Source organism: Mustela nivalis, assembly GCF_964662115.1.
Source record: "Mustela nivalis genome assembly, chromosome: 17".
Taxonomy (NCBI): domain Eukaryota; kingdom Metazoa; phylum Chordata; class Mammalia; order Carnivora; family Mustelidae; genus Mustela; species Mustela nivalis.
The window spans coordinates 59,581,089-59,608,470 of NC_139036.1; the positions used below are offsets into that span (position 1 = coordinate 59,581,089).

A 27,382-nucleotide genomic window follows, 5' to 3' on the forward strand; every position below is an offset into this window, starting at 1 on the left:
GTCAGCTCACGGACAAACCACTTCTGCCCCGCTGAGCTGAGCAAGGGTCAGAAGACCCAGGAAGGTGTGGACGCCGGCGGTGGCCCCTCCATTCCCGGCCCCCAGGGCCTCGTGGGCGGGGGGAGCTGACCCCCACAGGGCGTGTGAGGTTCAAGCAGGGCAGTGGGCGAGAGCCCCCCAGGACCCACAGGCCTCCTGACAGAGGGGAGCACACCCCAGCTCCTGTCACAGCTGCGCCAGAGCACCAGGGCCCTGCTGTGTGCCCAGCACTGGCTGACCGTCCGTTCACTCCTGCCTTTCATGGTCACTTTTTCTTTATACCCGGCCCCGACTCCCCCAGAGCAAAAACAAAGAAGCCCTAAACTTGTCCACTGAACGACCAGAAAAGTGCAATGCAGAGCTGTCCCGACAGGCCTTGCTCTCGGGTTCCCTGTGCTCCTGTCCTGTCCCCCTTGTCCGCCTGCCCAGGACCGACCGTAACGAAAGCAGGCTCGCCGGCCGCCCCTCCAGCCTGCCCTGAGCTGAGGGGAGGGATGCGGCACCTGGGAACGCTGACCCGTCTGCTCTTTCTGCCTCTTCCCTGGCTGGGCTTTCCCCCGCTCAGCCAGTGAGGCCGGGACGCAGCGGGGCGGGCGAGCAGCTCGGAGCTAAATATACTCCGGACAGGGCAGGGAGTCCCCGCTGGGCCGTCGTCCAGACTTGAATTCCACAGAGGGGAACTTGTAAAAACGCCTTTCCACCTGTTCAGGCTGAATTCTCTCTCCGCCCCAGGCAAGCAGCCGCCCTCCGAGGACACATGACCCGGCGGTGAGAGCCCAGTGGACTGGCCAGGTGGCCTGCCACGGACCCCTGTGTCCAGCCCGGGAAGCAGCAGGAGGCCACCCAGGCTCTGTCTTTGTCCGCTGTCCTGCTGGAGCAGCTAGGACAGTCGCACTGCGAAAACCCGGCAACACCGACGAACACCCACGGTCTCACTTCGTTTCCCTGGGAGAGAATTTACCCAACATGGGACGAAAGCTCTGCATTGAACTTTCTGTAGCAGCCATGTCCCTGGGAGGGAGCCTCAGCCTGGCCACCAAGGCGCAGGTGGCAGGGACCGCCCTGTGTCACTCCCCGCCTAAGGAGCACAAATTCTAGGAGTGAGCCAGCACAGCACCAGGCTGAGAATAAACGAGGCCGGGGCAGAACCATTCCCTGAGCCGAGGGCACGCTGCAGGGTTAGCTGCAAACTCACCAGCCCAGGGGCAGCCTGCACGGCTATGGGGAGTGCCTGCTGGTGCCTCGTGCAGCGGACGCTTTGCAATCCAGCTGTGAGCGGACCCTGGGCACACCTGTCCCTGTCCCCTCCCTGCTCTGTTCCCTCGGAGGCTACTCCCCTCGTGCAGGGGATTCTAACTCAGGGAAGCTGTCCTTGCTGCGATTCTGGGAGCGGGGAGAAGGTGCAGAGGCAGGCATCTTGTTCAGCAACTTCCCCAGGGCCACATCCCCTCCTTCTTTTTCATCCTCCAGGTGCCCAAGGCCGGGAGCAAAAACCGACGGAGAGATGGCACCAGTGGGAAGGAGAACCAGGAGAGCCAAGGATGCCTCCCTGTCTGCTTCAGCCACCGGATCCCCAAGGCCACACTCGAACCCCCTCCTCTGCCCCACCCGGATGGCAGCCTTCCCCGCCAGCGCCTCCACCGTCCCTGCTGCTGCGTAGCCTAGAGACTTCTCGGACCGTGGTCCAGACGTGCCTGCCAGGCATCGGACCTCTGGGTGGAGGAGGTCAGGCGTACACACACCTCTGGGCCCTGTCAGCCACCACTCTTGGAGAGTCTGGGAGAGAGTTTGGCCCCAGGCCCTCTTACGGGAGTTTTCTTTTATATTTATTAACCCACTTTCTCTCTTGGCATTCGGAGCCCCGAGGAAGCCTCAGCCAAGGCTATTAATAGGCGGAGGCCTCCCCGGGAGGAGAACGAGCTCATACCTACAGCACAGGCGCCAAGCATAATAAAGGCTTCTGGGTCTGTCTAAACATAGGCTGTGGCCACGCTAGGGAGCAGAGGGTGGGCCTTGGGGGGCTGAGTGCCGTCTGCCCTGCTGCCCCCCACCTCTATTCCTTGCGCAGGGCTTCTGGACACCTGTGCCAGAGCTGGGCCCTGCTGGGGACGGGCCTGGCTGTCGCGCGGAGCCTCCACTCCAGGTCAGGCCCGGTGGGAGACGCCAAGGAAGGGTTTTGCGGAAGAGCATGCAGTATGAAAGACTCCTGTAAACAGTTTAATAAAAAGCCAGGGAGGGAATTTATGGGCAGCCCAAGGATGATTAAAATTATTTATCTACTTACCTCCCTTGCCGGCTGATCAGTCTATTAATTATCTATTATACACTCGCTGATTTGCATTTTAGTGATGGGACCAAGTAAGGGCAGGTGAAAAACACGGAAGGGTTTAGGACCCGAGCAGCAGGGGGAGGCGGGGACCCTCCTTTCTACCAACCAGGGCTCCCCCAGCCGACACCCAGTGGCCGCACTGCCGAGACTGCCGCCCAGGGCTGGAAGACGCCCCCGCGGCCTCCACCCCCACCCTGAGAAGCCCGGCTTCATGAACCAGCTCCGGGGGAGCCAGAAGTGTGAGGAGAAAGGGCACGCACCTGTTTGCCGATGGACAGCTCCGGGGACGGGTTCCCGGCCGGAGGGGCCCGCGGACCCGCTCAGGGGGAAGACTGGCGGGATCTTCCTCTGGCCGTTCTGACTTAACGCTGCATTTGGAAAAGAAAACACGAGAACAAAACCATTTTCAATCTCCAAATATCTGGAGTGCATCAGACACACGCTCTCCCGCGCTCTTGATTAAAAATACCACAGGACAGTGTCATGGGAACGGCGTCTTTGAAACGCCGCAGCCGAGGACGCATCGGGCTGGGAGAAGTTAGAACAAAGCACCTCCGCTCACACCTCAAGGCTCCCGGCCACTCGCTGCTGTCCTGCGGGGAGGCCACCGTGTCAGACTGGGCCCGGGACCCGAGGCGGGGGGCCATGCCCACGGGGCCTAGCTGGCAGTGAGCACAGCAACAGCAGGATGGTCGTCTGTTCCCCACACGGGCCCCAGCGCTCCTGTGCAGTCAACAGTGCCTTGTTGGGGACAAATTGCCAGCATCACCCCGTAACTCATCTGGGTTCCCCAGCCCTGGGCCAGAGTCCAGGGCTGTGGCGCTGACCAGGATCTGCAGTCCGTGCAGACCTTGGAGAGTCTATCTAGACATTTAACCTCACGCACCAAAACCTGAACCAGCCAATTCCTTCTTTACCTATGCATCCGCCATCCATCCATCCATCACCCACCGCCCACCTATCTGTCTCTCTCTGTCGCACCCGGGGCAGTGAGCTACAGGTACAGACAGGTGGGCCGGTCCATAGCTAGCCAGCTCCCACTGGTTGTTTCTCCAGAGAACCATGGCTGACTCAGCACCTCTGGGGCCTCTCTGGCTTGCACTTCTAGAGAAGCTGGGCCCCTGGATGGCACAGAAGGGACAAAGGAGACAGTGAGGGACCAGCCGCCTCGGGGCACCAAGGACTATGGGTCAGGAGCCCAGGGACGCGCTGGCCCCGAGTCCCAGCCCGGCACCAACATCCCCTCGCACCCCACGTTTCAGCCCCACGACCAGAGCGGGCTCCCTGGCATTTGCAGGACAGTGGTCCCCATGCCCTGTCCTCCATGCCCTGCCCTGCACCCACCCCCCAGCTGGCTGCTAAGTCCCAATGATGTACTAATAACCACAAAGCAAAAGACCACAGTTCACGGCGCTACTGCACTGTGACTGCTGACTCGTGCTCAGAATCGATGCGCAGGGTTCTGTGCGTGCGGCGAGGTGGGGCTGTGTCCCCGGAGCTGACGCAGAGCCTCCCGGAGTCCGGCCCACCCGGAAAAGTCCCAGAGACAAAGGAGCGCGGGAGAGTGGGGCAGGGAGACAGGAACTGAGCGGGTCTCGAGAAGGGGGACTGGAGCGCTCAGTGGCCCCATCCTGAGTCCAGGCTGGGTGGTGAGGACACCAAAGGGCTCGGCCTGAGCTCCTCTGCCCGGGACAGGGCGCGGCGGGGGTGGGGCAGACCGCACTCTGGAGAGCAGGTGCAGATGGCAGCTGGCTCTCGGGGCACAGGACCCTTCCCAGGACTGGGACATGCCATGTGTCCCAAGTAGCTCACCAGGCTCAGGCCAGGAAACCCTCCAGCTCATGAACTTGAGATTTTATTGGCTTAATAAACCGAGTTGTTGCTGCTGCCCGGTCCTTCTCGGGCCTGAGCAGGAGCACACGTGAGGGTGGGTGTGCTCTGCTGGGGCTCCAGCCTCGCCTGGAGAGGAGGGCAGCGGGACGGACAGGCCAGGGGCTTAGGACAATAAAGGCTCCCGGAACCTTCTTCCAGTGACCCTGGAGGCAAGCAACTACACACGGGTACACCCCAGACCTGAGCCCAGGGAATCTGGCACAGGGTGGCTAGTGACTGCCACCCAGTCCTTGTCCTTGCAACGGTGAGCTGCTGGGTGACTCGGTTTCCCCATCTGCTGTGTGAGCTCTTTCATGGCTACGGTCTCCTTGCACAGCCCCAGGAGACCCTCCACAGCCCAATGCGGCAGGATCATCAAGGAGGGTAAGGTAGGTGTTCTTGCCCCTAGGACTGGTTCAGCAAAGTGCCAGAGAGGGGACAGGAGCCCACATCTCCAGCCCAGCAGAGGCCCCCAGACCAGGGGACGCCCCTACCGATTCTCCCACCTCCAGGAGCTACCCCGTGGCCAGATGTGAGCATCTCCAGCCTCAGAGGTGAGGTAGGGTTTCTCCTCTGGGCCCTGTGCCCCCTCTTCTAGGATGGTGCCCCCACATTGCTTCTGGGACCCCAGTCCTACCGGGCCAGCCTCAGGGCGCAGATGGCCAGAGAGCCTCGGAGGGCAGCAAGGGCTCATGCCCCAAACACAGCTGCTCAGCCTTTCACCGTGGAGCCTGTGGGTCAGAACCGCTCGTGAAGAGGGTCCCTGCAGCGCGGCCAACGAGGACGTCCGGGCACTGGCGCACCGTGTCCTTCCTCCCTTCCCCCGTCCGCCCCCCCATAAGCAGGAGGAAAGGTGCACGAGAGCCCGAGGTTCACGCGCGGCCGGCTGCCGCCTTCCCGCGCCCACGTGGACACAAGCGCAGAGCGGCGATCTCCTGGCCAGTGGGGACGGCAGTGGGATAGGAAGGCCCAGACAGGTCAGAGAGCTGGGGCCGGGATCTGGAACCTTCTGAACCCAAGCCCTCAGGCCAGGCGCACACACGTCTCCCAGCTACAAGGAGACGGGCCCCAGGACCCACTCGGTGGCGTTCCCTGCATTGTCGGCGCTTCGCCAGCAACCAAGGATCCGTCAAGGAAACGGCGGGTGCAGACAAAGAGCGCGATGCCTGAGGCCGATTTCCGGGCGGCAGAGAGAGCGGACGGACGGCAAACACGTCAGCAGGAAGGAGCCACGGACCCAATGCTGAGTGGAGGGAGCGACTTCCCGAAGGCCACCACACACGTGCACTTTGAGACAGTTTAGTCACTAGTTGTGGTCACGCGCATATAAACGCTTTTTTTAAGGGACCAAAGCAGCGGACATCACATCCAGGCCTGTGTGCGTGTGTGCTGGGGGCAGGGGTGAGGCTGGGAGCGGGCTATCTTCCCTGCTTCCTTTCCTTTTGAAAAAGACAACACAATATAGCTACAAGTTAACCATTTAACTGCAGGTGGAGGAACACAGATACTTATCATATTTTGCCTGAATTATCAAAACGCTCCAAATTTCCTTCGAGATGACTGTGGTTGGACGGCGAGCCCCTCGAGGGAGCGGGAGACCCTGATGCCCCAGGAGTGGCGCGCAGCCCACGGCCCAGCCCTTGCATACTACTCTGTCCTGCCAGAGGGCCGGACAGGTTCTTCTGGAAGGAACCAGATCGACCCTTGATACGCTCCCTCCATCTACAAGGCCACGAACTAGTCTAGAATTGTTTCTTCAACGCCCACAGAGGTCCTTACAAACCGCCAGCCTGAGCAGACGGGAGGTCTCAATCTGCATTCCAGACGAGGGTCGGGGTGTGCGCTGGGAACCATGCACTGAAGCATTCTGGACACTAGGCCACCGGTGCTCCCCGAACTCAGAGCTCACACGTTCCTCTGCATAACGAAATGCAAGGGAAAGGCACAGTGCCCTGGGGCCCCAGGCAGGGGTCTCCTGAGCAAAGCTTCCCCACACCAAGTTAGACACCAGGAAGTTCTGAGAGGGGAGACAGCTTTCCCTGCCCCTGGCAAGCAGACAAGGAATCGGCCCACCTCTCTCCTCCCCGCTGATGGGACTGCAGTTCTGCCACAGGCGGCTGACCCCTACGTATCTCCCAGCACCGGGGGTACTTGAGACATGACCCGGACCAGCCAGGAACTCGTTCTAGGCGATTGCCCCCCAGAGCCACCATCTGCCATCCATGGGGCAGCACTGTCTTTTGGACGCCGGCCCTGTGTGGCTGGCGCACCTTCTCGGGCGTGCCACGGAGGGCAGATGTGTGCCTGGCTCTGGCTCTGATCCCCCACAGCTACACGTTCCGTGTTACAAGCTAATAAAAGCCGCGTGATCAAATTCCAGGTCATTACTCAAGGAAAGGGACCCCTCTGTGGTCGACAGCGACAGTTTCAAACCAATTAAAATAAGCCTGGCGTTTCTGCGGGCTGCCATGTGCCCCCACCCTGGAGGTCTCGGAGGGCCCATGCGCGCAACAAGCAAGACGCACGAAATGTTAATGGGGACGCTAAATGCCACGGCGAGGGGTTCCGGTAAATAAGACCACTTGGAGGAGGCTAGGGGAGATGTCTCCTGAGCTAACCCTGGAGCAAGCTTCAATAAAAACGAGATTGGATGGAAAACAATGCAGTCTGCAAGGGACAGGTCAGCCGGCAGAGCTGGGAGGTCGCTGGGCCAGGAAACCGATCTCTCTTCCTATTTCCCTTTGCAAGCCTGTGAGCCCCCTGCTGCCGGCACCAGTGCCTGCTGGGGTCCACGGAACCCACAGAGCGGGCTGGGGGCCCGGGGTAGAGTTTGCCAAGGAAACGCTGGAGAGGGCTGGGGGCGGTGCGGGAGGCTCGGGGGACCAGGACAGGACGGGGCGTGCTGGGGCTGAGAAGGTGCACAGGGCCTCCCGAGGACACGGCCGTGGGCCGGGTTCACAGCTGTCTGGCAGCTGCTCTGAGCTCTGCTGGGTCCTGTTTCGGGAAGATCGAATGTCACCCGTGAAACAAATCGATGAGGTTTCAGGGGGACACGACCCAGAGCCCAGGTGGGCACGCAGGTGGAGCCCCATGAGCCGACTTGCCAGCGCCGTGTAGCTCGGTATAGACTCAACCCCAGCTGTGGGCAGCTCCACTGGGTCAAGGCTATGGCTGCTTCCTTTGCTCCCGGCCAGGACAGTCCCCGGCTTGCGGTTCTGCCGGATGCAACAGAAACGGAAGGAAGGCTCGGGGCCGAAGCGAACGCCGCAGGGCTTGGAGGGCTGGACCTCAGAGCTTGGGGCTCTTCCTCACGCAGCCTACACCCCCAAGGCCACCGTGGCCGCTGTCCCTGTGCACCTGCTTCCATCAGTCAAACTACAATGGAAATAAACCCCCTCCCGGCGAGGCTTGCTGGTTTAGCAAAGAGAACCACTGGATGCGCGGCTGAATTTAAAATTTCAGGTTTTATATTTTTATATTTTTTAGTATAAGTATGTGCTTGGCAACCCTCACTCTCCAACTGCTCAGCATACAACCCCCCCCCCCACACACACACATACAATGCAAAGAAAAGGAGCAGACACTTGGGGAAGACCGATGGGGGTCCTGGCACCTCCCCTCACCCCCTCCTCAAGCCCCTCCAGCCCCCTGTCACGCCTACTGTGGCTGCCATCACACAGAGAGACTCGGGCCCCCGGCTGTCACCTGCCCAAGCCCACGTGGTCAGCACACAGCCTGGCCGCGAGGCAGACCTGGGTCATCTGTTCCAAAGTCTGTTCTCTTTCCACCAAACCAGACCCAATGGTCACACCTTGGATGTTTATTTCCCGACAAAATGGCCATGCGGAGGTTCCTGGTGATGCGGTAGTCAAGGCAGTGGACAATGTCGGAGGCCTGGGCCCAGGCTCACGCCAGCTTTGGAACAAAGATGCTGTGGGGTCAGGGGAAGAAGGCCCAGTGGTCGGGGCTTGCTCGGGTGTGTGGACGAGCTTGCTGGGCTCCAGTTCAGAGCGCTGGCAGCTCGGGTCCACCCCGCACTGCTCTGCTGATGATCAGGTCCTGAGCCAGCACAGAAAGCGAGCTGATGTACGTGATAGGGCATTCTTGAAAAGAGGACTTTTCCCTCTGAACACCTAGAAGAAGACAGTGTTTGTGTCTTTCTGGGTTGAAAAGGTAGACCCGAGATTGTCTGAGAAGTGGCCAGCTCTGACCTCTGACCACTCCTTCTTAACTAACTAGTTGCTTCAGCAGACAGTTTAGACACTTGCTACGTTAGAAATGCAATCTTAAGGGAAAACAATCACCACCTTTGAGGAGGCCAAGGTGAGTCCCAGGGTGACACGTCCCGTCTAGGTGGGCCACCCTCTCGGCGGAGAAGGAGACCAGATCTGCCCTTTACGTCAACAGGGCCATTGTCATGCCAGACACGGACCTCTGTGTCTTTAGTGGTTGGTTTCACGATTGTTCCTGGGATGGAAGTTACACTTACTGCTGTGTCATTTCTAGAAATGTCATTTCTCCCTCCCCTTTTCCAAACAATAGTCTCATGGAAGGGAAAACCTTCAGCACCTTGGGGTCATTGGTCAGCCTTCATCCTGGGGACCCCTTGCCGGCTGCTGGCCAAGTCTGTGAGTAAACAAGACCTCCTGAGATCAGTCACCCGGAGCCCCTGCAAGGTTGGTGGCTAATTCCTCTTGCTAGTGAGGATCAGGGTGACCCAGGTGCCAGCCGCTGACCCAGCAGCCACGTGGACGCTGCCTGGGATTGAGGAAGCCAAAGGGAGGGAAGCAGGCGTGCGGGAATCACCCAGAACTGCGACAGAGGACGGCACCCGTCAGCCGTCAGAATCCGGGAGCAAAAGCCCAGGCGACACATGAGACGGGGAAGTCCGCTAAGCAAACAGCAGTGGCTGCCCGCTTGTCCCCGCCACCGCCACCTCCACGTCCCCATGTTCCTGGTGATGCAGTCGAGACACAGTCTGAGTGCGAACATCGTGATGTTTTCATTATCTGCCTGATGGCGTTTTATTGAAGAAATTTGTGCCCAGAGTTGCATTTTGAAGTTTTCCGTGTGAGGAGGGAAGGCATGGGGTGGGGGGAGGGAGCTGCCGCTGGATTGCGGCGCTCCTGGAGACAGCCCGCCGCAAGGAGCGGACTCAGTCACAGCCCGGTTGTTTTCAGGTGACCTACTTCCCAGACGGTTTACCCTGCGCTTCTCCTCTGCCACAAAGTTTTGACATATTGGAGTCACACTGTGTCACCAAAAAAGGAGGGAGCCCAGTGGCCCTCAGCAGAAGGGAAGAGGCGAGCCATGGGGCGAGGAAGAACAGCAGGAGGGGCTCCCCCTGGCACCAGAGATGGACCCGTCCACCTCCCCCTGCCAAACCCAGGCCAGCCCGGCCAAGCTGTGATTGCCCCGAACCCGTCTGCCCAGTTTCTGGGTACAACACTGGAGATCTGCTCACTGAGGGACCTGAGAGGGTCCCCTCCGAGCCCCCCTCCTGGTGTCCTGTGGTGCTGGGCCATCAGGGTGGCCAGTGGCTCCTGAGACACAGCCAGCTTCTGGAAGGCCGTGGTGGGCTTCCTTCCTGACCGTGGCAAGTGTGGCCGCTGGAGGGCGTGCCTGGGATGTCCTCCCGGAGTCCGGGGTGTCGCTGGAGGAGGAGGGCACCGCTGGCAGCCCAGCCCACCATGGGGGCCAGCAGCCCCAGTGCCAGGCAGGGCCCTGTGCGCCTCGGTTGTCCAGCAGCACCAGATCTTCCTGCTCGAAGAACACACTGGCCATGTGTGTCAGTCCATTCCCCTGCCTTCAAGCAGGACCCTCGCTGTCCTCAGTGATGGGAAGTGCTGCCATCTCTGAATGCCTCCCAGCAAGGGACATCCACGCCGCGCCTCTCTTGGCAAACCTCTCCCGTATTTAACCACCCTCAGTGCCAGAAGTCCTTCCTCTGATATGTCCCACCCTTCCCAGTGAGCCATGAGTTCACTCCGCACATCCTGCCCTTGGTGGGCTCGGAGAACAGCTGCTCGCTGCCCCGGGTGCGGCTGCCCACAGAGCCTTCGACATGAAAATACTGGGCCTCGCGGCTGTGAGCTCTGCCCGCCCGTGCTGTGGGTGCGAGTCTCTCCCTCTAAAGCCCTGGGGCGGGATCCCTACTGCCTTCAGCAGAAGAGGCTCTGAGGAGCCGTCCTGTACTCCGCATCACAGTCCGGCTCAAGCCCTCGCGAACAGGTAAGCAGGAAGCGGACGCTCCAGGCTCCCTGGAAGCCGCCCTCTGCACACCGTCGGAGAACTGGGCGCGTCCTGCCCTTCCAGCACAGCGGCTCCAAAATGTACCCAGTGGCGTAGCTGGGGGAGGCTGTGTCCAAAGGCACTAGGGTCCCGGGGGAGGGAGCCCCCACTGGCCAGCAGCGTCCACGGCCAACAGTCACATGTCACGAGGCTCTGCTCACTGTTTGACGGGCAGCCTTTGTTTCCCAGGTTTAAATGGGCTGCGAACCGGCGGGAGCCCGGGTGGCTCAGTGGGTTCAAGCCTCTGCCTTCGGCTCAGGTCATGATCCCAGGGTCCTCGGTTTCCACTCAGCAGGGAGCCTGCTTCGTCCTCTCTCTCTGCCTGCCTCTCTGCCTACTTGTGATCTCTGTCAAATAAATAAATAAAATCTTAAAAAAAAATAAATAAAATTTCACTGCACCAAAGGAGGCGCTGGAGCCCTGGGCACAGAGGGACCCCGAATCCCCCTCTGCAAAGGTCCAGTGACCTTGGCCCTGCACTCTGGGTCCTCCTGGTGTGAAATGCCAACTCCTCCGTGTCAGGGAAAGAAAGCCAGGACACGCCCCTGCTACTGCAGCAGGTTTTAGGGAGGGCCACACCGCAGCCCCCGCCTGTCCTGGGACCCGGCCCCCGGCCCAACCCCGCCAGTCGGCTGAGCAGGACACGCAGGGGCTCCGAGATGCCCTGGGCTGTGTGTGGGCCCTGCCGCAGCCCTTGTCCTCAGAGAAGGAAAGTCAGAGGCAGGGGAGGGAGAGAAGGAGCGAGGAGGAAGAACAGAGCTGCTGAGTGCGGACCAAGCGCGGAGGGGGGGCGAGCATCTGGCAGAAAAGCCGAATCGCGAGCCTGACCCGAAGGGATCTGTACTCCTGCTCGGGAGCTAGAACGCCTGCGACTCGCTCTCAACGCCACCCGCGCGGCTCTGGGTGTGTTACAAAGCACGGAAAGTGACACAGAAAAATGCTGGGGTAAGGAGAGGAGCGGGTTCAGAGGGAGAGATGACAAGGGGGCAGGCTGGCGGGGAGGGGGTTCGGAGCCGCGCTCCGGAAACAGCGACGGGCGCAGGGGCAGGAGAAGGGGCGCACGCCCACCACAAAAGGGAGGGAGAGCGAGTCTGCCGAGCAGCCCGGCGCTGGAGAGGAGGCGAGGAGGTTATGGTCTCCCCGAGACTGTAATGCTGAAGGGCTGGGAAGAGCGTGCCAAGCCATTAAGCGAGAGGGCTCCGGCAGCGTGCCCGGCAAGGCTCCCAGCGCAGAGCCCCCGAGAAGTTCGTTCGCTTCCTCGCTCTTGGCCACATGGAGCACACCCGATGGGGGGCCGCCGGCAGAAGAGATAAGGGCCTGGCTTCCAGGAGGAACTTGTGTTCCTGGGAAGGATGAAGCGTGTCATACAGCATCAGAAGGCGCTGGCCGCTGACTGTGACGCCCCAGGGCTGGGGTGCAGGTCCCCCGCCGCGGAGACAGGGTTCCTGCGCGCAGGTCCCCCGCCGCCGAGACAGGGTTCCGACGCAAGGGCCAAGGTGTACAAAGCTCCCAACTGCGCCTGTGTGCGCACAGACACGTCTTCTGCATCCAGAGCATCCAAGCTGGCTGGGGGTCCCTCTCCTGGAAGCCCCCTTCCCAGCTCTGGCACCAACTGTAGGCACAGTCCAACTGCAAAGCCCCCACAGAGGCACTGGGTGTGGACAGTCAGCCCCACACTCACTGTCACAGGTATTGTCTGCAGGTACGAACACCTTGGGGGGGGGCGGCTGGCAACCAAGCAGGCCGGATTCAGTTTCCTACAACCCCTTCCCTAGACGGGGGCTCAGGTCAGTGATGCCCCAATCCCCGCATCACTGGGATTAGAAATGACGTGCCCAGGAGGCACACAGCACAGGCAGGTAACAAGGTCTGCTGTTGTTTCCCATGATAGGCAGGTCTTGGTGAGAGAGACAGTGGGCCAGGACGTCCTGAAGCGGCTCCGTGGGGGCAGAAGGTCCGTTCCCAGGAACCAGCGCGTCTCCGTGTTTGCATTCAGTCAGCCTTGCTGCAGACACATGCTTGTCCCATGCGCGCTGCACATCTAGGGCAGTTTCCTCTAGGATGGAGCTGCTGGTCCCATGGCAACCGAGAGGGGAACTGGGTTCTTAAGTCCCACTTCCCTAATCCAGTATGTTGGGGCCCGTGAGGGCGGCACACTCTGCAGCCAGGAGGCTGCCCGGCGCTGCACCTGCCCGCCCACCTGCACCCTCCCTCCCAGCCTCCCTGCAGACGGCCATTCACTCCTCACCGGATTGCAAAGGAGGTGGTCCTCCGCCTTGCGCTCTCCTGGACCTGCCAGAGGTGCCTATTTGCAGAGAGCTGGTGAGAAAGGCATGTTCGGCCGGCGGCCAGCGGTGCACGGAGCACTCACCCACACAACACCCAGGGAAGCCTCCGGGAGTGCAGAGGCGCAGGCCGAGAAGGGAGACGGACGGTTCAGAAGGCGGTGTGCTGTCCAGCTGACGAGGCAGGATGAGAACTTAGGATCCCGGGTTTCCAGGCTGTATGCAAATCTTCAGGTGTCCATTCCGAGGAGGGGCTGAATCGCTCAAGTGCGTTTATGCGAGGTCGTGGCGGGAGCCCAGCCGGGTTGCTACTGGCTTGTCACACGGCTCGCCCATCCTGGGTCAGGTCCAGGACTGAGGGTTGGTGGGTGGCACTTCTGGGGCCCTCTTAGGACTGCCCTGCAGGGGGCTTGGAAGAAGCTGGCCTTGGGGTCCCCTGTGGCCGTCACAGCCAGGAGGGAGCGGGAAGGAGACTTCCTCTGCTTCCAGAGTGATCTGCCAAGGGCCAGCGGCGGCCCTGGAGCTGGCTGACATCTGGTGACTGAGTGGAAGGTACAGCATTAGCTTCCAGGGCACGTGCACTTTGCTTTAAGGGGACCCCGGGGGCCCGAGGATGCCTCCGAGGTGAACTCCATTTCCAAGGGTTAGAGCAGACGCATCGCCTGCACGAGGCTTTCCAATTGGTGTCTCCCCTTTCTTGGGGGAAGGGTGTGCGATTCGCCTTCTGTCTCCTTGAAGGCAGCCCCTCCGGTGAGCACTTCTGTGGATGAACCCGCAGGTGTTTGCCTGACCTCCCCCCCCCCATCTGCTGCTCTGAATGCCTACCCCCCCCCCCCCCCCCGCTCTGGAGCTCAGAGAAGCCCATTCCTGGGAGGAGGGCAGGGAGCCCTGGGAGTGGGGCTGTAGAAAGGGGGGAGGCAGCCTTCCCCGCAAGGCACAGCTTTAACACTCCACCTCACAGAGCCAGGCCTCACCTGTAGGAGGCAGCCTCTCACTCAGCAGCCTCCAAGCCCAGCCTTGCCTCCCCTGCCTCCAGACAGGGAGAGAAGAGCCGGGAAGGCAGGCAGCCATGACGTGCTGCCCACACAGGCCAAGGTGGGGTCAGGTTCCAGGGTCCGCCCTCTGTCTGTGTTTATGCAGAGAGAGAGGACGCCCGGAGGGGGGAAGGCTCCCCGTGTGTCAAAGCAAGGACTGCAGCAGATGCAGAGGGGATTGCGGCCATCACAATGGCTCTCTGCACACGATGCCAAAAGCCCTCCAGTAATGCTGGTACCTGAGTCACCCCGCCCCCCACCTTGAGCAACAGCTCCCCTGCCCCATTCCTGCTATGCAGGAACCCTGCGCGGGGGAGGAACCATCGGAAGACACAGAGTCGAACAAGAAATGGCCATAGGCGAGCTGTTCTCCCTGAGCCTTCCCTGGGAATACAGCATAACGGGCTCATCACTGGGGCTTCCACAGGTAGGTCTGCAAAAGCCTGCTGGGTTGGGCCTTCGTAGGCCGAACTGTGGTAGGAATTCAGGGGACAACTTGGGCCATCTCGTCAAAATATGCAGCTTTAATTAGCCTCGGAGGGACCTGTCCAGTGATCCCAGTAAGACTGTGGGGAATCTACTTAGCCCTAAATGTCAACGACCCAGCCAACCAAATGTCCCCTTGACTTCAGTGCTCCCCCTGTCCTTGGGATGGAGGCGGGGAGGGGGCTGCTGACAAAGGCCACCGGGACTCATCCCCACGGATGGGATGCGACCACCTGCTGTCCCTTAAAATTAAAATAAAATAAAAATAAACAAATAAAACGACAGAAACCTAAGCACAGCTGCAGCGGTGCCTCTGCCCCCCCCATGTCTTTGCCTCCCTGCTTTGAGCCCCAACCTCTTGGATATTTATCGTTGGTTCCCTCCTAAATCATTCCTGACGGCTGGCCTGCTCACACTCCATCACAGGCACAGGCTGCGCGGAGTCACCGTTCTGTTTAGCTTGCAGAAAAAGGAGCCTCGTAGGAAAAACCCACCCGGGAGCTGTCCAGTGCTGAACTCCGGCGTGATGGACGATTATGGGCCATCTGCACTTTCACAGGGGGATGGATTTATGAGCAGGAGAGACAGCTAGAAGAGTGTCCATTACTATAACTCACGGCCCTCTTCAGAGACATTCTAATCAGGCATCCTTTGCTCCTACCGAAAAGCCCAAGTTAAGAAATGGCAAGGGGAGAAATCAATTACATATTTCTGGGGTGTGTTTTTTGTCGTTATTGTTTTTTTTTTTTTTTTTTTTTTTTGCCAAGAGCATGGCCCTCAAAGGTGTTGGGGTAAGGGAACCAGGGGGCAGGGGGTGGGGTGGCTGTGGGAGGGACCCTATGCCTGGTAAAGTGCGTTCCCATCAGCATTTCCTGGTGCCCCTGTCACACCACCAGTCCTGATATCTTGCAACTGGTGTCAAGAAGATAGGCGGCCCCAGTATGTTCCTCCCACCCCAGCCCTGCACGGATCTAGTTGAGATTTACTGACAACCAGGAATCGCGCAGAGGGATGCAGCAGGAGATACCCGGATTTTCCCAGGAGGCTGTGCAGTTTGATATTTATGTGTGGAGAGGAGAGGAAAGGAGTGAACCACACCAGCCCCAGGGTGGGCGCTGAGCTGGGGGCCTTCTGTACACTGATTCACAATAATCTTAGTCCTATTCCATAGGCGAGAGAGCGAGGGCCCACAGAGGCACGTGACACAGCCAGGTTTTCAGCCCAGGTCCACCCAACCCTTAGCAGCTGCCCGCAGGCCCTGAGGCTGATGCCTGTCCCCGCCAGAGGCCGGGAGTCCTCGGCTTCCCAGGGCCTCTCCCACGGGAGGCTCCTCCTGGCCTCACCTAATCTGACCACAGCCCTCTGTGATAGGCAAGACCAGGTATTTTAATTCCCATCTTAAAAATGAGGAAAGTAAGGCCCAGAGAGGTTAAGCGGCTTTCTTGAGGCCACACAGCTAAGCAGCGGTCCATCCGGGATCCAGCACACGGCTCCTGGCTCTCTGCTCAGCACCTGCTTGCTCGCCTTCCCAGGAGGCTGTTCTGAGCGTGGCCATGCTGGACAATTTCCTTCCATGGGGTCCTGGCCTCTTTCAGACTCTGCCTCTGTAATTCCTGATCCTCTCTCCCTGACTGCACCCTCTCCTGGGTCCGCACCCCTCCAGGCAGGTTGTCACCCAGCTCACCGGCAGAGCCCTTGGGAACTCAGCCGCATGGACGAGCTCTAGGACTCTAACCACAGACGGTGGGACTCAGGGAATGAGGGACCGACCGCCTCCTGCCAGGACCCTGCCACCCTCCAAGACGCCCAGCTCAGCATTAGCAACAGCTGACACGTGCTCTGGAGTAGGGCCATGATGGGACAAGATCAGCTTGCAGCTGAGACAGCAAAAGTTCAGCAGATCACTCTTTTGTTGCTTTTATTTATTTTGATTAATTTTTTTTTTTTTTTGGTAACTACACTTGTACTTGCCTCGCCCCGGGAGCTCACCTGTGGCTCTTGGCCTGGAAGAGCTTCTGCTCTTGCCACGCATTTCCTCTATCACCCGTCCAACCATGCAGACTGAGGACAGGACCTCCCTCCCACTGGGCAGCCGGGAGAAGCATTTTGCGGGAAGACAGACCTGAGCTGGGCGGGCTCTTAAAGGCACGGAAGGTAGTCAGGTGCAGAAGGAGGGTGGAAGGGCTCTGCCTTAGGGACCCAAACACGGGGCCGTGGGGGCATGGCGTGCTGTCCATGGGTTCAGAGCGGGGCAGGGAAGTGGCGCTCGGCAGAGAATGGGTCAGGCTGGTACGCGACCCTTTCTCACATAGCCTTCCCCGAGTTCTCTTGCCCTGCAGAGCCAGCCACTCTGCCGAGCACGGCGGGCACAGGGTGGGCCCCATGCGGGCCCCGCCGTCCCTCACGAAGGGTCTGACAGAGGGTCTGCCTCTGGACCGGAGTGTCCCACAGACGGTGTGACCAGGGAGACAGTCTGCGGCCGGGGCAGCCAGTGGCGCAGCCCTAGCACGTGGTGTTTGTGAGCACTTGAAAGGTGGCCAGTGGGCCCAAGGAGCTGAATTTTTAATAGTATTTCATTTTAATTCACTTAAGTTTAAAGGGCCATGGTTTTCAATAGGCCAGTTCTGGACGGTGAGCTGCCCAGAACAAACAGCCTCTGGGTCTCACGCTGCCTGACCTCATCAGGCACTGGCCGAGGGCAGTTGTTGACAAGACCCTCAGGTCCCAAAGCTTAGAAACCCGAGCCGCGGAAGGGGTATATCTCTCTGCAGCCTGAGACATTTGGCTTCCCTGTGAAAACAGCATTGACTTGATGAATGGCCGGTGCCTGCACTTTGAGAAATTAAATTCTCGGCTTGAAGCAAGCAGCATGGGGATAACTGCGGCTGGCCAGAGAGAAGACACAGGGCACCGGAGGGAGCCTCGGCAGAAGAAGGCTCGGGTTCTGGCCCTGGTGGGATGGGGAGCGGAGGGCAGGTGGGCAGAGAGCTGAACCAGCAGGCGCCCCAGGCACCGGCTGGAAGGGAGCAGGAAAGCAGCCCCACGGCAGAGAGGGGGCGCTCGGCAGGAGCGAGGCGTGGCCCACGCCCACCTATCATCCCAGACCCTGGCCCCCACGGCCCCATCACTGGAGGGATCTCTCCAGGGCCCGCTCACACCGGCTCTGACCTTCCCCAGCGCTGTCCTCACCGCAGACACAGGAGAGTGTATGGAACCCATGATTTGCAGCCCAGCTCTCCTCTCCATGGAAACCAGTTCCTCTCCTGCTTCATTATTACTATTATCTTCGTTAATGCTTGATATAATGTCGTGTCCATTACGGCCAGCCCAGGGGCTCCTATAAAGGGCCATTTCTCCAAACCTGCCCCCCCCCGCCCCGGCCAAACTCCCGCAGGCAGTCCTGTCCTCCTGCGCAGAGGTGGGGGAGGAGACGGCCTCACCGTCCGTGCCTCTTCTCCCACTGTAAGAACTACTGACGGCGGTATCATACGGCCGTGCCATAAACTCGCGTCACCCCGGGCACTTCCTTCACTACGGCCTCCCTCTGTAATCCAGCAGCTCCTCCAGACCTGGTGTCTTCTCCTCCTTCCTCTTGCAAGAAGGTTTGCAGGTCCCACGGGGGCCTTACAGGACACCCTCTGGGCTGCGCCTCTCTCTCGCAAAGCCCGGGAAGCCTGAGGCCACCATGGCCTGATGTCCGTCCCCCGGGTGCGGGTGCGCCTTCAGGAAACAGGGAATCCAAACAAACACTCATGGGCCCTCCCACTGCTGGGCTAGATTCACCCCATCGCTGCAAGGCTCCAGCTAGGGTCTCGCCCCTCCCCCGCCCCCAGTCCTCTCCACTTGGCCCCCGCCACTGGGTCACCGCCCCCCCCATCCTCTCCACATGGCCAAGGGTGGTGTGCGGTTATGGGGGAGTCTGGTTCCTTCTCAGGCCTTCAGACCTGTCAGTGCTGACCTCTCCTCCTGATCTCAAGTGGAGGAAACCACGCACGCCAGCAGTGTCTCCATTCACGCCTCCAAGTCAGAGCCCGAGGGCCACCCCACACACCTGTGCCCACCCCAGGGGAGGGAGCATGACTGTCCTCTACGTCTGCAGCTACCGAGCCATGGGCTGTCAGATGAAAGTCAGAACGACGTGTGCACGCGCAATTGTATGTGCGCACGCGGGGACGTGTTCACGTGTATGCGTGTGTGCACGCCGGCGTGTTCACTCTTCCCCACCTGAGGTCCACCTCACCCTGGGATGGGCGTCTTCTCTTTCTCCCACCCCCCTGGTCCCCAACAGAGGGGCCGGCAGGTGAAAGGACAGCTCAGGGTGTCACGCTGGCTTTGTTGCTGAGCTGGCTTTGCTGCTGGGCGGGGGTTTTGCCCCCTGCCCTGGTGGTTCTGGAATTGTCCAAGGACCACCTAGAAGGCCCCTCGACTGTGCCTGGTTTTCCCCACACAGATCCCAACCGCTCCAGCGTAGGGACACCATGGGACGTGGACCGCAAACCCTTTCCATAGATGCTTTAACTTGACAGGGATGTTTGGGTTTGGATGTACTTCTGCATCTCAAGGAGGCAGAATTTCAGGGCAAAAGAAGGCGCCTGGGAGTTGTCCCACTTCTGACTGCCCGCCCCCAACTCCAGCCAGTTCTAGTTCTCAGACGGGGGAGCCCCGCCCACGGCAGACGTGTTTCGGTCACCGTCATGGGGTAGGCGTACACCTGTGGGGGTTTTCCCTGGGCGTGAGGTTCCTGTGGCCCTGCCCACTGTGCCCCCGACTATTGGGACAGTCCCTGGTCCCTGTGTCCTGTTCTGACTCAAGCTACCTCTTGGGTTCCTGTGTTATTTCAAGCCATGTTTTGGGTTTTGTTTTTTGAGTACGTGTCTTGTCTCATTTAAACACCTGTACACTTTTAGGCATTATTCCAAACGATTTTAACATTTTCATCAGTAGCCCCCTGCCCTCCAAGCCTGTCCTTCCAACTATCTTCTGGGTACATCCATTGATGGCCTCCTGCCACGTCCCAGGTGACTCAGCACATGCAAAAACCACCTCGTCAGTGACCCCCCTTGGGGCCTCAGGGCTCAGAGCCTCGCTGCCACTTGGCCTCCTCCGCGCTCAGCCTCCCTGTCTTCCCTCAGCGTCTTCCCGTTCTCGCAACCCCACTGCCTTCCTCCCAGCTGGACGCGGGCCCCCACAGAGGCCTGGCTAGCCTCTGGCTCTCCTGTCACTCCCGCCGCCAGCATCGCCCGTGTCACCCAGCACACTCCAGTCCTCCCTGCCCCACGGGGGCTCCGCTGCGTCCAGGCAGAGGTATCACTGTTGGGGGCCCAGTGTGGTGTCTTCCCAGTTCCCGAGCCCACCCCTTTGCTGGGGCCCTGGAGGACCTCCCGACCTGCAGGATGTAGCCCACGAAGCATGGTCACAGGGCCTTTTCACACAACCGCGGAGTCTGGTCCCCAAGGAGAGCAGAAGCGCCTGAAGACAGGCCTGGTGCCACCTCCTTTCTGGATGGATGCTATGCTGTTGCCTGCCCCACTATTCACCGGGTTTGGGTCACATGCTGGAGGTGAGCCCACACACATCTCAGCCTCGGTCCCCGGGGGTTGCGCAGGGACGACCACAGAATCCTGTTCCACTTCGACCATTTCTCCTAGAGGCCCTGGAAGCCAGGAGGGTCCGGGCACATGGGTGTGAACAGCTCTCGCAAGGTCCCAGGGCCAGTCCCTCCCAGCCCGGCCTTGTCGGGAGCCAGTACAGGAGGCCTACTATAACCAGCCTGGTTCCCTTGGCAAGAACATCCTGTCTCCGACGGACAGTCCCTCCCCACCATCTCAGACTCCTGTTTTCAGGGCCATCTCCAGTCTGAGTGATCACACACCCAGACGGGGCTGTAGGTGTGATGAGACGCCTGCCGCTTGCCGGCAGCTCCGGGAGCCTCTGGCCCCCAGCCTGCAGCGGGCAAGGGGGCGATGGTCACCAGAGGCCCGGTGCAGAACCGGCACCCTCCTGGTGGCCTGGCCCTGCCGTCCCCACCGCCCCCACCGCCATGACGCCACCTCCTCATTCTCATCGGCTACTGTCTGGGTTTAGGTTCTGTCTCCAGATTGGGAACCAGTCCAGCCGTTCAGGACTGGAATTTGAGCCCTAAGAGGGGAGGGAGCCGTTTGGGGCTCTCGTGTTTTTTTATGCTGCTGAGCAAAGCAGGGAGCGGGCCGAGCACAGCTGTCTGGGAGGCGCTTTCTGATAAATCAACACGCCACCGGGGCGGGGAGAGAAGAGGGAATAAGTCTGGAGCCCCAGGGTTCGGGGAAAGAGGATGGGGTTGGGGTCTAATCTGAGCACATGAGTCAATAACCTCAAACGCGGGGCGGGGGATGAGGAAAGGGACAGAGATGGAGAGACAGTCGCAGAGAGAGACAGGAAAAAAGAGACAGAACCAGAAGAGAACAGAAAGAGAAAAGGGAGAGAGACAGGGACCCAGAAAGAGACAAAGAGAGACCAAGCCGAGAGAGACAGCCAGAGATGGGGAGAGACACACACAGAGACAGCAAGCCGCCCCAGGGAGGAAGACGGCCCAGAAGCCCCAAGAAGACGCAGCCGAACATCTAACCCCCTCGACAGGCCAGTGTCCATCAAGGAGTTGAGAAGCACGTTTTCTCTTCTCCTGATGTATTTTCCTTTTATATGAAGTTGTCACCCTGGCTCTTCTCATCCCAGGGGAAGCACGGGCTTCCCTGGGGAGTGTGACCTGCAACAGCTTCACTTTCTTTTTGCTCCAGAGACAAAGAACTGTTTAATTCTCGTCCTTAAACCAATACCGGTGTCATGTCATCCACAGCGGCTATGTTTACTCCAGGAAAAAGCCACACGGAGCCCCGGAGCAGGCTCCAGCAGAGTGCGGGGGCGGGGGAGTCATGCAGGCTCCAGCAGAGTGCGGGGCGGGGGGGGGGGGGGGGGGGGGGGAGTCATTGCTTAGGAGGCCATGGGCAGGAGGCCTGCTCTGGACCATCCACCCTGAGCGCCGCCCGCCGGCTCTGCCCCTGCCTGGCTCTGGGACAGAAGAGGCTGGGGCGTTGGGTGGGGGGAGCAGAACAAAAAGAAGAAAGATCCTTGTGGCAAGAACGTGCCATGAGCCCCAGAGCTTTAGTCTGACAGCAAACCACTGTCCCGAGACCACACCAACCCTCCCTCTACCCCTCCCCCAACTCTGGCTGCTCTCCCGGCCCCTCACCGCCCCTGGTCCCTGGCTCGGTCCCCTCATCCTGCAAGCACACTCAGCTTCCACATCCTTGGGTGACGTCCTTCCTGGGACCTTCCCTCCCTTGCGGACTCTCCAGATTCTTCTCTCTGTCCTGCACCTCTGACCTCCGTGTCATTCCCCGCTGTGAACTGGACCCCTGCTCCCCTTCCCCGCTCTCCTGCGAAACGTGCTGCACTCTGGTCACTGGCGATCGAACCGGCAAGCCCTGCAGCCGGCCGTCAGTCCTGCCCGCCGCCCTGTTCGGGCGCACTCACCAGGCACTCACCAGGCCACCGGCGGCCCTTGATTTGTCTCGTCACCATCATCCCGTTTCTGCCCGTCACCCCTTCCCCTAGGGCCCCATCCTTCCCCACACCTTCACCCACATCCTGAATGACAACCCCCTCCAGCCCCGGATCCTTCTCCTCTCCCCCGAGACTCATGTTGTCAGTTTCCCAGGAGACATTTCCACCTGGAGACATGCCCAAGGTGACCTCATCCACACCAATTCTCCCCTCCCCGCGTCCCTGTCCCAGGCAATGGCATGGCCACCCTCCATGGCATCTAGACCACAGGCTTGTGTCTCCTCTGCCTTTCCCCCCTCCTCACACTCAGGGGGTATCTGGGACTGCTGGTGCCGCCGCCTGTCTGTCCTGTCTGTCCTGGCATCTCGCCACCCTGGCACGGTGCCTGGCATCGTCAAGGAGCATCTTCAGGGGTCAGACCCTGTCCCCACTGCCTGAAACTCTCCAGTGCCTCCCCATTACGTACAGACCTCTTCACCACTGGGGTACCCCGAAGAGACCTCTCCCCAGTCACGGGCATGTCCGCACACAGACACTGAGTTCTGCGGTCATTTCAGGAGGCTTACGAAAGCAATGGGAGCCCATCTGTTAAGGACTAAGAGTTCTCCAGACAAGCGTCAAGACTGTCTGGCCCCAACATATATTTCCAGCCTTGATTTCCTCATGTGCAAAAGGGGAGCAACAGTGGACTCAGCTCAGGAGGGTCTGTGAGCTTAAGGATGCCTTCCTGTCAACTGTGCACGAGCAGGGCCCCACTACAGCAGCGGCACGCCTCTCACCTACCCTCCCAGCCCGCCCCACACAGACACACCAGCGTTCCCCCAGTAGGCTGGGCTCCTTTGACCCACTGGGCCTTGGACGTTGCTATCCATCTAGACAATTTTCTGCTGGTGAGCTCTCACTGGTTCCCTGCAAAACTGGCTCAGGTTACCTCCCCTCTGGGGGCTTCCTGGCCCCCAGTGGAGGCTGTGGGCTGGTGCCCCTCCGGGCTCGCGGAGTGCCTGGTGCCATGCTGTATGTGCTGTGTGTCCAGCTGCTGTAAGTGCTGTGTGTCCAGCTGCTAGAATGTAGAGAGGGAAGGGGCAGCCCCTCCTTGTGTCCTGGAGGGTGGGGCAAGCTGGGTCCAGGTTTCACCTTCCTAAGTCACAGGGTCTAGCACACAGTAGGTGAGCAGTATGTGTGTGGGTCATTTATGAACCAAACGGATGAGACTCTTATTTGTGACCAAGAGGAGGTGCTGAGGATAGACCCTGGGCAGGGCCACTGCATGTGATTTCCCTCTCAACAGAATGGGGGCCTAGATGCAAGCTAGCGTGTGTGTGTGTGTGTGTGCATGCGTGCACGTGTGCGTGTTTATGTGTGTTTTCAGATGCATGGTTTACTCTTGTTATTCACCTTAATATATGCCCGGCCAGGGCCCAGCACTGAACTTGTATGAACCCCACACCTACCCGCAGCAGACGCTGGTGTCCTCTCCCTCATCTAGAGTGCAGACAGACACTCCGATGGGACTCAGGACTCCACGCAACACCTTGTCTCCAGGACCAGGCCCCCGGCCCCTGCCCCCCTCAAAGTCCACATGCACAGTCTCCTGCCCACTCACTGCCAGCGCACAGAACCCCCCGCCTCCAGGTCTGGCTCCTGCATTACCTCCGGTGATGCCAGGCGTCGCATCTGCTTTCTCCTGACTCTGCTCCCCTGTGCTCATGCTCACAGGACCCTGCCCTCACCTGGAATCCCCTCTTTCCGGCATGTGCTCCGACCTCTTCTTGTCCAAGTCTCGGATCCCCCAAAACTCCCCAGATTGCCTCTGACTCGGCAAGCTCACCGTCGAGTCCCACACAGCCTATAGCACTATGGCCCGTCAGGGATGGACACCTGGAACTTAGATTTCTCGGTGCAGTATTGGGGTTTTCTGGAAATCCTGCCCCGGTTCTCACTGTTACACTATTCAACGGGTTCTTAAGGAACAGACGAGACTCTCAGTTCCTCATACCTGCTGCTGCCTGCACCGCGTCACGGCGACACCTTCCTCCCCATCACGCTCATCTGTGAGTTCAGACATCCATTCCTTCATTTTGTTCTGTAACATCTCCTCCTGTTCTCTTAAAGTGCAATTTCCCAGATGTGACAACCGAGGGTCCAAACCAGCCCAGCAGCACACGGAGACAGAACAGCACAGCCAGGGGCCTCCCACTTAGGTCTCCGAGCTCCCAAGGCAGAATCTCTCCTCGGAAAGTGAAACCCCCAGCCCCATCCTCTCTCCTCCAAGTTGGCACTTTGCCTTTGCACACAGAACGGTCTGAATCCCACACCTCTTCCTCCCAGCCCAGCAGGGCCCCAACCTGGCTCCCCCAAGAGGCAGCTCATTCAGCAGGACCTTGACAGGGATGTGGCTCTGAACGAGGAGACACACGTAATGAATAACAATGGAGAATTCTCTGGGGCTCTGGGGCTTTTATTGGGGCTGATGGCCTTCAGGAAGCAATTAAAGAGAGGCGATAAAAAGTGAGAAGCTCGTATTTCGACAGTCCTGGCTCTCACACCACAGGGAAGGAGTGTGTCATCCCAGCATCTCCCAAGATCAGGCTCAGGCTAGAACTTTTATGGGGAAGTCTGCTTAATCGGCAAAAATTGAGTAACAGCTGGGACACAGCCACAGGTCCTAACGAGCTTCCCCACCCCCTCCACCGCTCCAAGGCTCACAGCGCAGCATCCTGGACAGCCCGGCCACAGCTGCGCATCTGCACCGTGCTGGGTCTGAACCGCAGTGTCTGCCTTCAGGTGTTCCCGTGCACACACGCGTTTTCAAGAAAAGCCACTCGTAAATTAGATTAAGAACATGCACTTGATTTCACTGTACTTGTGTGCTCCCTCTCTCTCACACACGCACAGGCACACCTCTAAAAGAAAAGAAACTGGCAGCTACATATGCCACCTGGCTAAATTTTCACGTAACTGCCCCTGCGGACGGTCAGTGACCGAGTGGAAGGCCGGCTGGGCCGCTGTCCGTGGTGCTGCACCAAGCAGAGAGACTATTTGTTAGCAAGTACGAGGACACGTCCGTTACTGTAGTTTGTGAAATTTCTCTCCTCCCATGGAATTTCAGGGAAATTGTGGTGAAAGGGAGAAAAGCACCCGTGAAACAGCTTTTCCGGAGTCTGGTCTGGGTCACCCCCTAGAGCCCCACCCCGACCGCGACAGCCCCACAAACTCGTTGACTTAAGAGCTCCTCTCCATCTGCACTGGTTTTCAGCTGACTGTCCTCACTAGGAGGTGTCAGTGCACCACTGATGAGTGGAACTCATGTGTATACTACTCCCGGAACTTTCTGGAATTAAAATTGCTACACACGTCCCTAAGCATCTCAATACCACCAAGCACAAAGGAGACTGAGGTGTGTTTATTAGCTTTATATTTTGGAGGACACCTTTCTGCATGACTGTAACTTCTCCCGTGAGTCCTGGTTGCAAACAAAGGGCTAGCTAGCTAAAACTCACTTTGTGTCTCTCCTACTTTCCCCCTGCTTAACCCATAGGTTATTACAAGGTTTTGGTTATATGGCTTCTAGAACATTTGGAAAACCACGGGTCTAGAGCAGCAACTCTCAAAGCGAGATCCCTGGACCAACAGACCAGCATCACCTGGTATTTGCTAGGCTCACAGGTCCTCCCAAGGGCTGCTCAAACTTGAGAGGCACCAGCGTCCTCTGAGGCGGCTGGTTAAACCACAGACTGCTGGGCCCTGCCCACAGAGTTTCTGATTCCACAGGCCTGCAGTGGGGTCTGAGAGTTTCCAGATGTTTCTGAGGCTACCAGCTGGGCACCATGCTGTAAGAGGCACAGTCCCAAGGCGGACAGAGCACAAATGTTGGCTGGGGCCAGGGTCCTGGTTTTGGCCCATATCCTGTGCAACCTCAGAAAAGTCACTCAAGTATGTTCCCCTCCCGTCAGCAATTTTTCACATGAGAAACGAGCAGACTGGATTGGGTGAGCGTGAGGGTCCTCTCCACCCCGGACAGTCTACAGTTTCAGGCCCTGCTGAAACGCAGCAGTCGTGAGTGCCGGACCCCACCAGCAGAGGTGAAGTAGAACCTGTTTTACCATCCCCTGTCCTTCCACAGGCTTCATAACCCCTTCTCCCTGCAGATGCTAAGCTTTTGAACCCACTGGGATCTACGCTGGGAGACAAGCAGCAAGCAGCTGCACGCCACACGCCGAGGCTCCCAGAAATGAAATCTTATCTTTGTGTCCTTCTGCAAGAGGTGGGTCTCACTGGGTGAACGCTGATGTGCCCTCCGCACCCTGACGTTCAGCACTGGCGTGAAGACGACATGCTCTCCCCACCCCACCCCCTTCCAGCCGGATGGGACTCGGGACTGCACCACGCACCCCACCACATCTGGGAAGGGACACACTGGTTTGATGAGGATGTGACCAGCGGCGCGGCAGGACGCAGGCCTGGCACTCAGAAAGCCCGCGGCTTTCCGTGATGGCCTGACTCTATTTGATAAACGGGGTGGGCGGGGGGAAGACAGGGGAAAGAAAAAGAAGAAACATCTGTAAGGAAGGTGTGGATTCTGCGAGTAGGCGCAGCCAGGGGCTGGGAAGGTTTGTTTATAAACAGCGGCAATATTGAAATGCAAAACAAAGTGCCCCAACGCTGCAACTTCCTGTCCGGAAATGTTTCCAAATGGCAAAGCACTGGGTTCAGTTCTGTGTCTACCCTGCAGAGAAACAGCCGCACCGGCAGGCAGGCCCTGGACTCCGTCCGACAAGCACAATGTCGACCTCACCAGAGTCATGGGAAGAAAGGATTAAAGGTATCCCTGTTCCTGTGGTGTGCATTCAGGCCGCCACGGCCACACACATGCACAGGGGTTCAGCTGTGTGCTCCTCTAATGTGCGTGTGCAAACACAGAAACGTCCAAATAACAATTCACCTATTTGCAACCTACTTTTGCTTTGCAATCTGTTTTGCTTTTTTTTTTTTTTTTTTAAACCTCTTCCTCCTTACTATTCGGCACCGAGCTCCCTCCACGCTTTCTCGTTATTAGTAAGTCTGTCTGCAAGTTGTGCCCCCTCTTGTGGAGCTAATGCCCCTTCCGAGGAGCTGTTCCTGTGGCCTAGAGATTAGGGACAAGTGGCAGGCTGGGGAGGAGGGGCTGGGTGGGGACTGTGCCCCACTCTCTGCCCCGGCCCCCACCAGCTGTGCTGTGGGCCGCCTGAGCCATACAGGAACACGAAGGATCCCTATCTCTGCAGGAAAACCGGCCACTGCGCCTTCAGGGCATGGGGGCCAGAGCCCGGGATGGAAGCAGCCTCTTCCCTGATCCCTCTTTGGGTTTCCGGGCTCTTTGCATAATGGTCTTAATAGGAAGAGGAGTGGAGAACCTGTCTGCTCTCATAAGCGATGCTCCCCTGAAAACCCCCAGCTGGGGCTACGGGAAAACCGATTTGCAGCCCGTGGCTCCTAATGTATGGAATGTCTGTACTGGTGCTCGCAGG

General features: G+C 59.2%; 1 protein-coding gene across 4 annotated transcripts in view; it reads right to left on the minus strand.

Moving 5' to 3' along the window:
- RBFOX3 (RNA binding fox-1 homolog 3) overlaps positions 1–27,382 on the minus strand; it is a 389,725-nt gene that overhangs the window by 178,267 nt on the left and 184,076 nt on the right. For all 4 annotated transcript variants that reach the window (XM_082705496.1, XM_082705497.1, XM_082705498.1 and 1 more), the window contains exon 3: positions 2,629–2,736. The gene's annotated coding sequence lies outside the window, so the exon portion shown is untranslated. The remainder of the gene's footprint in view (positions 1–2,628; positions 2,737–27,382) is intronic.